Source organism: Barbatula barbatula (genome assembly GCF_947034865.1).
Source record: "Barbatula barbatula genome assembly, chromosome: 8".
In the NCBI taxonomy this organism is placed as follows: domain Eukaryota; kingdom Metazoa; phylum Chordata; class Actinopteri; order Cypriniformes; family Nemacheilidae; genus Barbatula; species Barbatula barbatula.
Window position 1 is genome coordinate 15,271,445 of NC_136771.1, and position 11,165 is coordinate 15,282,609.

Below are 11,165 nucleotides of genomic sequence, written 5' to 3' on the forward strand. Positions count from 1 at the left end.
CACGTTTTTTTTTTAAGTGTAAGGTTCATTGAAGCATATGTTCACACCCCCAATTTTATGTAGCTGTTTAAATCTAAGTGGAGCAAATGGTAAGGGAATATTATTTTCAGTATAAACCTAGTTGCACTGTTAAAAATACAATGTTACTTTATGGCAATTGTTTTTATGTGTCCTCTAAAGATATGTTGAGCTGCAAGTAATCCAATATTTTTGTCTGTCTGGTATTCTGTAACAGCATGCTGACAGATAGATCAGGACACAAGTGGACTGATGGTGAAAGAGAGTATTTAATGAACAACGGTGACTACAACAACAGGTAAGCATCCATGGGGACAGGTAAATTCAAAAACAAGGGAACATCCAAGGGAACCGGTAAATCCAAAAACAAGGGAACATCCAAGGGACACATCTCATTTAAGTATGTAATGTCGGATGGGGTCCACGATCCTGTGTGCCAGTCTCTGTTTGGAGACAGCCTCCCTGCTGTTCCCTAACACAGACAAAGAGCTGCTCAGAGCGAGAGCTCTGTGTTCGGTCAAAGTAGAGGTGCAGGGCATGTACTGGACATGACAGGGAAAGGGTTGGGACTTCCTCCCAGGGGGAACGCCTGCAGGTTCCCCACCACCTAGTCCGCGTGGGGGTGGTGGGGACTCTGGGTCTAGCCTATGTGGGGTCTAACTCTAGGCACCCGCTAGACATATGCTGATTCCCTACCCTCCTGATGGAGCGCCGACAGGAGAAGCGTCTTCATCATTAGTGAAAAATCAGGTCCTCCAGGGGCTCCAACGGGGCCCACCAGGACCATTTTAAGTTCCCAGGAGGGTACGGATAGCGACACAGGTCGGGGGACTCTGTGCTGCAGGAGGCGCAGCATGGCGAGAAGAGGCGCCACTTATAGTGACAGTTGCCTAGTGGTGGTGCTCTTGCCCGAGTGACCATGCTCACGAGAGCGGGAGACAGATCACTTCGGATCTCCTCATCCCATCCAGGTCCAGATATGGGCTCCAGAAAGCTCTATAGGAGACCAAGTGGGGTCTCCTGAGAAGGTCCCGGCTTGATGTGGGACATGGCAAGGACCATCCCATGCAGCTCGACAGCGATCGTGTGGCTGGAGCTGCGCCGGATGTCCTGGATCTCCCGGGTGGCTCCTGCCAGCCGCTTCCTGGCAGGGAGTTGATGTCCTCCGTTATAACCTCAGTCCGTGGGGGGCCACCTGAGAAGGGTCACCGGAGCCGGGGGCGGAGGTACGGGGCTGCTGCGATCGCGGCAGATAGGCTGATGAAGTGGACTTGTGCCACTCCGTGGCAATACTGCGACGGAGTTATGCCCACCGGGACTCCCATATCACGACCACTGCCATGTGCCGTGACCGCAATACCTTTACGACTAACGTTACTTCAGCATGTAACGTCACTTCACCCAGACATGTGACGTAGGAATTGTGCCTGTCTGGCTCGAGGATGGTGTGGTTGGATTTTCAGTCCATTGGAAATAAATGTAGTCACTGTGTTTTGTTGTAACAAGCTCTGTCGATTGCCTGAATGTAAGTACGCACAATTTACGCAACCAGTTCTGTCACGAAACAGGTAAGGTGAGAGAAGAACCCAAGCGCAGGCAGCAATACGGGGTAACAGATTTTAATAAAGTAAAACAGAAAACAAAAACCCACGAGGGGGTAAAATACAGGGCATAACAAAGACAGCAAAAACAGGATGAAAACTCACGGCAGGTAACCAGCTGTAACAAAAAAGGACGCTAACGCTGGGACACAGCGTAGGGACAAATCCTCAGAGTAGTTACACAGAGCATACAGTTACCGAGAAGTACGAGAACAAACGAGCACAGGACAGAAAATACAAGGGCATTAAATAGGGAGACTAACAAAGGAGATAACGATGGGCAGGTGTGGGTAATGCGACACAGGAAGAAAGCTATACTAGAAACGAGAGGGGCGGGGCCAAATGACGAGACAGGAGAGAACGCATATTATGTCCTGATTGACAATAATATGTTTCTCTCCACATAAAACACGTGGATCTGTCATGATTCTGCCCCTAGACCAGAAAATCAAGACAAGAGAAGGCAGAATCATGACAGAATCCCTCCCCTTAATGAACGACTCCTGGCGTTCACCAAGGGAGCAACTAACAAGACAAGACAGACTGGGTAACAGACATAAACCAACAGAACATTGCAAACATGACTAAGGGCATACAAGAAATAATCACAAACGGGTTGGGGTGAGACAATAAAAACAACAAACAAGGGAGGGGGGGGGGAGGCAAACAAGATTGCCTAGGGGGCAGTCAAAAAGGGTAAGGATAAGGTGGGACAGTCTTAGGGGGAGTCATAGAGGCTCTAGGAGTCCCCGGCTGAGACACTGGCTGGAAGGCCGGCTGAGACGCCGGCTGGAAGACCGGCTGAAAGGCCGGCGGAGAAGCAGGCTGGAAGGCCGCCTGGACAGGACTTGACGCCGGCTGGAAGGCCGGCAGGGCAGGACTTGACGAGGGCTGGAAGGCGGGTAGGGTCGGACTTGCGTCCCGGTCCGACCCTCCAGCGATATAGTGGCTTGGATCGGGCCCGGTGGACTTGATCTCCCTGGATTCATCCCGTCAGGAAAGCTTCTGGTCCCGAGAAACCACGTAGAGCCCCTCCCCCGAGGTGGTGGCTGAATCTCGAAAGAACACAACCACTCGTGACCGCAACATCTGGATCATCATTCGCCTGCAGTGCGGGCATGATGCATCCACAAACGCTGCCTCAGCGTGCTGGAGTCCAGACACTTGAGTCAGACGTCGTGTCCGACCCCCTCCTCGATGAGTGCGTTGCACCCGCAACCGCAACTTTAATAGCTAATGTCTATAATTTATGCACACTTAAGTCACTTGCACTATTGTTTAGTATAAATTATTATCTGTATAACTCATATCCCGGGCAACCTCAACCAGACAGCTGATGCACTCTCTCGTCAGGTCACACTCCGCGGAGAATGGGGACTCCACCCCCGCACTTGAGCAGGCACAGGTGGACCTGTTCGCCTCCCAGCACACTTCCCATTAATCCTTATGGTACCCCCTGACCGATGCCCCCTTCGGCACAGGAGCTTTAGCGCACAGCTGGCTGTGGGACAAGGGGAAGTACACCTTCCCCCCAGTGAGCATCCTCCTGCGCAAGGTCAGGGAAGAGGAGCATAACGTCCTGTTAGTTGTGTCCTATTGGTGTCACGGTTGAGAGATTCATTGATTCCTCCTTGCACTGTTTTTATGTGTTTACTGCATTGTTGTGGGCGTGGTCACTGATGATCCTCAGGGAGAATCAGCGCCAGCTGATTCTCATCATCAATTGTATATATATACTCACCTTGAACATCTTGTGTTGTCAGATCGTTGTCTCCGGTGTTGTGCAGTCTTTCCTCGTGTCCCTGTGTTGCAGCTCTGGTTACCCGTGTTTATGTTTCCAGTTCTCGTCTCACGCCTTGTTGTTGGAATTACCACATCACCTCTCTGATCCTCTGGACTACCGAGTTGCCCTGGACTTGCCTGCGCTACTCTTCCTTTCGGACTCTGTCTGTGAACTCTCAGACTGTCACTGAGGAATATTTACGGCTAAATTGTTTAGCTGGATTACTCTGTACAATAAACCAGATTACCTGCATTTGCCTCCACTGTTCTTATTAGCGTGACAGAACGATCTGACCACAAGATGGAGGCAGCAGGATCATCTGACCTAGCGGAATTTCTCACGCATAATGCGGCGCGCATGGACAGACACGAGGAGAATTTCGTTTCGACTGGTCGTGCGATTCAGACGCTGGTAGCGCAGGTGTCCGGGCTCACCCAGCAGATACAACAGCTGGCTATACCCACTGCGCCACCCCCATCTCTACTCCCAACCGTTCCCCCCACAACCGATCGACAGCATGAGCCAAGATTACCCAATCCTGAGCCTTATTCGGGTGAGCCAAATTTTTGTAGAGCTTTCTTAACTAAATGCTCTATGTTTTTTGCTCTTCAGCCACAGACATTTTCCACGGAGAACTCGAGAGTGGCTTTCGTACTAACGCTGCTGTCGGGTCGTGCAGCTTTGTGGGGAACGGCAGTCTGGGAGAATCAACACCCATGCTGTTCATCGTTCGCGGCACTCTCAGAGGAGATGAAGAGGGTGTTTGATCGCGCGGTTGCCGGGAAGGAGGCGGCAAGACTACTCGCAGACCTCCACCAAGGCGATAGATCCGTGGCGGATTACTCCATTGAGTTCCGCACCCTCGCGGCAGAGTGTCGCTGGAACGAGGAGGCGCAGTGGGATAGATTCCTGCATGGGCTGGCGGACCGCATCCAACGAGAGGTCTACATCCTGGATCTACCTACCAGCTTGAATGGTCTCATGGAACTGGCGCTGAGGGTGGATGCTCGTCTGCATCGTCTGGATCAACGCAACCTTTCTGTTCCGGTACCTAGAACTTTTAGACTTTCTCAGGCCGCCAGCGGCAGTGATGCGGTCAGAGCCAGGGACGATCACGAACCCATGCAGGTGGGTCGAGCCCGGCTCTCCCGGGAGGAGAGAGAGAGAAGGAGATCCCGGGGGCTTTGTCTTTACTGCGGAGGTACGGGTCATTTCATCAGTGAATGCCCAGTAAAAGATCGGGCCCGACACTAAAGAAGAGGATTCTGTCGGGCGGGGTCTCCATCCAGAAACCCTCTTCCACTCTCCTTCCGGTGAGATTGCAATGGGCAACTCGGTCTCACCAATGTCAAGCACTCATCGACTCTGGGGCAGAGGGTAATTTTATGGATTGGTCTCTGGCACAGAAGCTTCTGATACCCACCAAACCCCTCACCAGCAAGATTTCCGTCAACGCACTCAATGGTCAGGAGTTACCCCCCATATCCTTCACCACCACTCAATTGACACTCACCACATCTGGCAATCACACCGAACGACTCTCTTTTCTGCTACTGGACTCTCCTCACACTCCCCTCAACCTCGGTCATCCCTGGCTCGTGCAGCATAACCCCAGGGTAGATTGGGGACATAATTCCATTTCTTCCTGGAGCACAGAGTGTCACGCCTCTTGTTTAATGTCTGCAGGTTCTTGTTTTTCTAGTACTGTCTTGCAGGAGGAGTTCGTGAATTTGTCAAACGTGCCCATCGAGTACCTTGACCTGAAGGAAGTGTTCAGTAAGTCCAGAGCTGCTTCTCTTCCTCCACATCGTCCCTATGACTGTGCTATAGATCTTCTGCCAGGTACGTCTCCGCCTAAGGGCAAGTTATACTCTCTTTCTATTCCCGAGAGGGAGGCCATGGAGAAATACATTTCTGATTCTCTGGCATCCAAGTTCATCCGTCCTTCCTCTTTTCCGGCGGGGGCGGGGTTCTTTTTTGTGGGGAAGAAGGACGGTTCCCTGCGACCGTGCATCGATTACAGAGGGCTGAATAACATCACGGTAAAGAATACCTATCCTTTGCCATTGATGTCATCAGCCTTCGAACGATTGCAGGGAACTTCTATCTTCACAAAATTGGATTTACGTAATGCTTATCATTTGGTCCGCATCAGGAAGGGGGATGAATGGAAGACCGCTTTTAACACCCCCAGGGGACATTTTGAATACTTGGTCATGCCTTTTGGTCTTTCCAATTCCCCAGCGGTTTTTCAGGCACTCGTCAATGACGTGCTGAGAGACATGATAGACCAGTTCATATATGTTTACCTGGATGACATATTGATTTTCTCTTCGTCTCTCCAGGAACATGTTCAGCACGTTAGACGAGTGCTTCAGAGGTTGCTAGAGAATGGGCTTTTTGTCAAGGCGGAGAAATGCGTTTTTCATGCACAGTCTGTTCCTTTCCTAGGGTACATCATCTCGCCTGAGGGAGTGCGTATGGATCCTGACAAGGTTAAGGCTGTGGTGGATTGGCCAAGTCCAGATTCTCGTAAGGCCCTACAGAGATTTCTGGGGTTTGCCAATTTTTACCGACGTTTCATTCGTAACTTCAGCCAACTAGTCGCTCCTCTGACCGCCTTGACCTCTCCCAGAACGATGTTCAGGTGGTCCAATACAGCCGAAACTGAATTCGCCAAACTGAAGAGCCGCTTTGTTTCGGCTCCAATTCTTGTAGCCCCTGATCCATCACGTCAGTTCGTGGTGGAGGTCGACGCGTCAGAGGTGGGGGTAGGGGCAGTACTATCCCAACGCTCTTCCACAGACGACAAGATGCACCCATGCGCGTTTTTCTCTCATCGTTTGTCCCTGACCGAACGTAACTATGACATTGGTAACAGGGAATTGTTGGCGGTCAAGTTAGCGTTGGAGGAATGGCGACATTGGTTAGAGGGGTCGGGGGTACCCTTTATCGTCTGGACTGACCACAAGAACCTGGAATACATTCAATCTGCTAAAAGACTCAACTCCAGGCAGGCACGGTGGGCACTTTTTTTCGGTCGTTTTGATTTTTCGCTTTCTTACCGCCCGGGTTCCAAAAACATCAAACCCGATTCTTTATCTCGTATTTTTGATCATTCCGAACGCCCGTCTACTCCCGAGTGTATTTTACCAGAGACTCTATTCGTCTCCGCACTCACATGGGAGGTCGAATCGAAGGTCAAGACTGCCTTAGAAGGGGTAACGCCTCCGCCTGGCTGCCCGCCGAGTCGGTTGTTTGTGCCGGAGGGATTACGGTCCGACGTTATTCGATGGGGTCATTGTTCTAACATGGCATGTCATCCAGGAGTAAATCGTACCAGTTTTTTGGTCAAGCAACGGTTCTGGTGGCCTTTAATGGCTCGTGATATTCGAGATTTTGTTTTGGCTTGCTCGGTTTGCGCCACGGGTAAGACGTCCAATCGACCCCCAGATGGGTTACTCCAACCGCTGCCTGTCCCTTCGAGACCCTGGTCCCATATAGCGCTAGATTTTATTACCGCCCTCCCACCCTCCCAAGGCAAGACGGTTGTTTTGACCGTAGTGGACCGGTTCTCGAAGGCGGCACATTTCATCCCCTTGCCTAAATTACCATCTGCCAAGGAGACAGCGGTGGCTGTCATCGACCACGTCTTTCGTTTACATGGCCTCCCGACAGACGTGGTCTCTGACAGGGGGCCCCAGTTTGTGTCCAAATTTTGGCGGGAGTTTTGTAAGTTACTGGGGGCGACTGTCAGTCTGTCTTCGGGTTATCACCCCCAGAGCAATGGTCAAACCGAGAGAGCCAACCAAGATTTGGAGAGAATGTTGCGATGCGTGGCTTCTAAGAACCCTTCCTCCTGGGGCCAGCAACTTTCTATGGTGGAGTACGCACACAACTCGTTACCAGTGTCATCTACGGGCCTTTCTCCGTTTGAGTGCAGCTTAGGGTACCAGCCACCTATTTTCCCTAGCCTGGAATCCGAAGTCGCGGTCCCCTCCGCCCACGCCTTAGTCCAGAGGTGTCACCGCACATGGACCAGAGCCTGTGAGACTCTGCTCCAGGTGGGGGCACGCACCAAGGTTAAAGCCGATCGCCACCGGTCGAAACCTCCCGTATACGTCGTCGGTTCCAAAGTGTGGCTTTCTACAAAGAACATTCCGCTTCGCTCCGTTTCCAACAAACTAGCTCCTAAATTTATTGGCCCGTTTTCTGTCACAAAGATCATTAGCCCGGTGACAGTCCGACTAAAACTTCCTCCTGCGTACAGGAGAATTCATCCCGTGTTCCATGTGTCCAAATTAAAGCCCGTATTTTTTTCTCCCATTAATCCGCCGGTCCCGGTTCCCCCACCGCCGCGACTCGTAGATGGGGAACCAGCATATTCGGTTAATCGCATTCTGGACTCGAGACGGAGGGGACGCGGATTTCAGTATTTGGTGGACTGGGAAGGTTACGGTCCGGAGGAGAGAAGTTGGGTTCCTGCTGGGGACATCCTGGATCAGTCTCTTATTGATGATTACAATCAGCAGGTAGGCTCTTCTGGGAGCGTCAGGAGACGCTCCTAGGGGAAGGGGTACTGTCATGGTTGAGAAATTCATTGATTCCTCCTTGCACTGTTTTTATGTGTTTACTGCATTGTTGTGGGCGTGGTCACTGATGATCCTCAGGGAGAATCAGCGCCAGCTGATTCTCATCATCAATTGTATATATATATACTCACCTTGAACATCTTGTGTTGTCAGATTGTTGTCTCCGGTGTTGTGCAGTCTTTCCTCGTGTCCCTGTGTTGCAGCTCTGGTTACCCGTGTTTATGTTTCCAGTTCTCGTCTCACGCCTTGTTGTTGGAATTACCACATCACCTCTCTGATCCTCTGGACTACCGAGTTGCCCTGGACTTGCCTGCGCTACTCTTCCTTTCGGACTCTGTCTGTGAACTCTCAGACTGTCACTGAGGAATATTTACGGCTAAATTGTTTAGCTGGATTACTCTGTACAATAAACCAGATTACCTGCATTTGCCTCCACTGTTCTTATTAGCGTGACAATTGGCCCAACAAGACTTGGTTCTCAGAGATGACACTACTGATGACGACTCCTTACTGGCCGATTCCCCTGATGAAGGACCTTTTTTCTCAGGGGAAGGGCCCGGTTTGCCACCAGAGACCAGACCTCTGGAACCTCCACGTCTGGCTCCTGGCCAGGACGAGGAGATCCTGAGTGACCTGCCTCCCACAGTCGTAAATACTAACACTCAGTCCAGACCTCCAGCCACTAGGCACCTGTATGCATACAAGTGGCACTTCTTCTCATCCCGGTGTTCTTCTGGGAAAAGAGTTGTGCGATCAACAAAATACATAGTCTCCCTCACGGTCGACTGCCGGCCATACAAACGTAAGACAACATAAACTCCAGGCCTGGTCCTCTCTCATTGACAGTCCGGTCGCTCGTCCTTTTATGCTCCCAATCTCCTTAGTCTTAGTGTAATAAAATATTTAGTGTGCGTGCAGGTGTTCAAACTCACATATATGGGCCCATATTAAATCAAAAAAATACATGAGACCTATAACTAACTAAATGTATCATTCTATATTAGAAACTCCATTATGTTCGAAACAACACCATATTATTCCCCATTTAAAGTTGAACAGCCTCACACCTTAATTCAAGTGTTATCCTACAGGATGGGGAGTGTGGTACTGTCATAAAAATACAGTAACTTGAAATAGCTACCCCAGATAGTTATGCAGTGTGAAATGGACAGTGAAACATCGACTTTGAAACTCATGCAGTGTGAACTCAGCATTAGTGAGGAAAGACAGAGAACACAGTCCTATCATCAACCAAGCACCAGTGGAGAGAGACAACAATTTTAAGTTCCTTGGTGTCATTATTACAGATGAGCTCAAATGGACCACTCACACCAAAACCGGTGTTAAGTTTGTGTTTGTTTTATGGCCGGCAGTCGACCGTGAGGTGGCTCACATTTTATTGTTTTATTGTGTCTTAAAATCTTAAGTTTTATTTGCATTTCAAAGAAACGTCTTATTTCTCATTTTGTGTAAAGCACATTGATTTGCCTTTGTGTATGAAATGTGCTATATAAATAAACCTTGCTTAAGACGCACTTACTCAAATAATGAATTTGCAACCTCAAACCCAGAAGTAAATGCATACATGCGCAGTAACGAATGCTTGACCACAACACGTTAAGGTCCATGCTTGCAATTATCTCATATTTCGTGACTTTCTTCAAGTAAATACTGTATTTAATGTACTTTCTATTAACATTATTTTATTAACTTTCCATTTACAGTTGTAGTCGGCTTTTACGTAAAGTAATTTAATGACTGGTTAAGTAAAAAGTACCTCAGGAACAGGGGCGTTTCCTCCGAGGAGGCAAGGGAAGCAGTGCCTCCCCTCCCCCTCGAAAATAATCGAATGAGAATATTATTAACAGTTCAGAAATAAAATAGGACAGCTGATAGAATGCATTAAGCGAAATATGAGATCAATCAGCGTATAAAACAGTGTGAAACAGCGACCCCGCTCGAAAGAAATCCAAAGGGAGGCAGCGTTTCTCTTGCCTCCTCTAAGCTCATTGACTTTACGTATAACCCCTAAAGTGTGCCGTGAGTTTGAGTGGGGTAATTGAAAAGAATGGAGAAAAGTCACGTGAGAGGAGGCAATGCCGCCAACGGGCTATGATTGGATTAACTCATCAGCGAGATCCCGCCTTCCTGCTCGTCTTCGTCATTCATTTTAAACTGAGGGCGCTAAATTAGATTGAACGTTAATTAAATAGTTTTATTAGTTGTATTCATCGGAGTTTAGGATTCGTTTCGCAGATGGCAGGCAGAGGAGTTATCGATTGTTGACAGAATATTACGTGGTTCAGATTTGTTCAAAAACTTTTGCTTGTGATCAGGCTTGCTCAGGATAGCAGCAAAGCTAAAGTAAGTCACATCTATTTGATTTGATCTCTTAAATGCTTTGAATATTTCTGGGACTGCTAATAATTAAATTGATGGTATTTGTAATGATCAGGGCCAGACGGAATGCGCGTCCGCGAAACGCGGGTACCCGCGGATATTTCTGTGAACAGCATTTACATGTATGATCATCATTATAAAAATATATCATTCTGCATGTTAAATGTATATTATAAATAAACAAGTAGGTCTATATTCAATAATGGTGTTTATAAAACATGTTGATAACGTTTTTATTTAGGTTTAATTGACTATAAAAACTATTCGGCAGATTAAGAAAAAAATTCTGCGCAGAATTAACAAAAAAAGTCTGCAGATTCCGTCTGGCCCTGGTAATGATGTAATTCTTTTATAGGAAATATAGTACCAGAGGAAGATGAAGGTGGTGTTGATGTACCTTTTCCCAAAGCAGGGAAAATATAAAACTACAAAAATCAGAAGTACATACTGTAATGAACTTGTAGTAATTAAAAGGAATTTTTCACACATAAACATTTACATTTACATTTACATTTAGTCATTTAGCAGACGCTTTTATCCAAAGCGACTTACCCCGTTGATACGGGTTTAATTGTACAATTTTCGCAACGGGAGTTTTGTAATGGGATAAAAATAAACTATGTGTTTGGGTAGAAAAGTGCAGCCCTTTTTATGTATTTGGTCAAAAACGCGCCCTCTTTAGAGATGATAACATATATGTTTTTCACGCAGAATACCTTTAAAAGTTACATTTTTTAAAACATTTATTCAAAATGTATTTCTACAGTAACC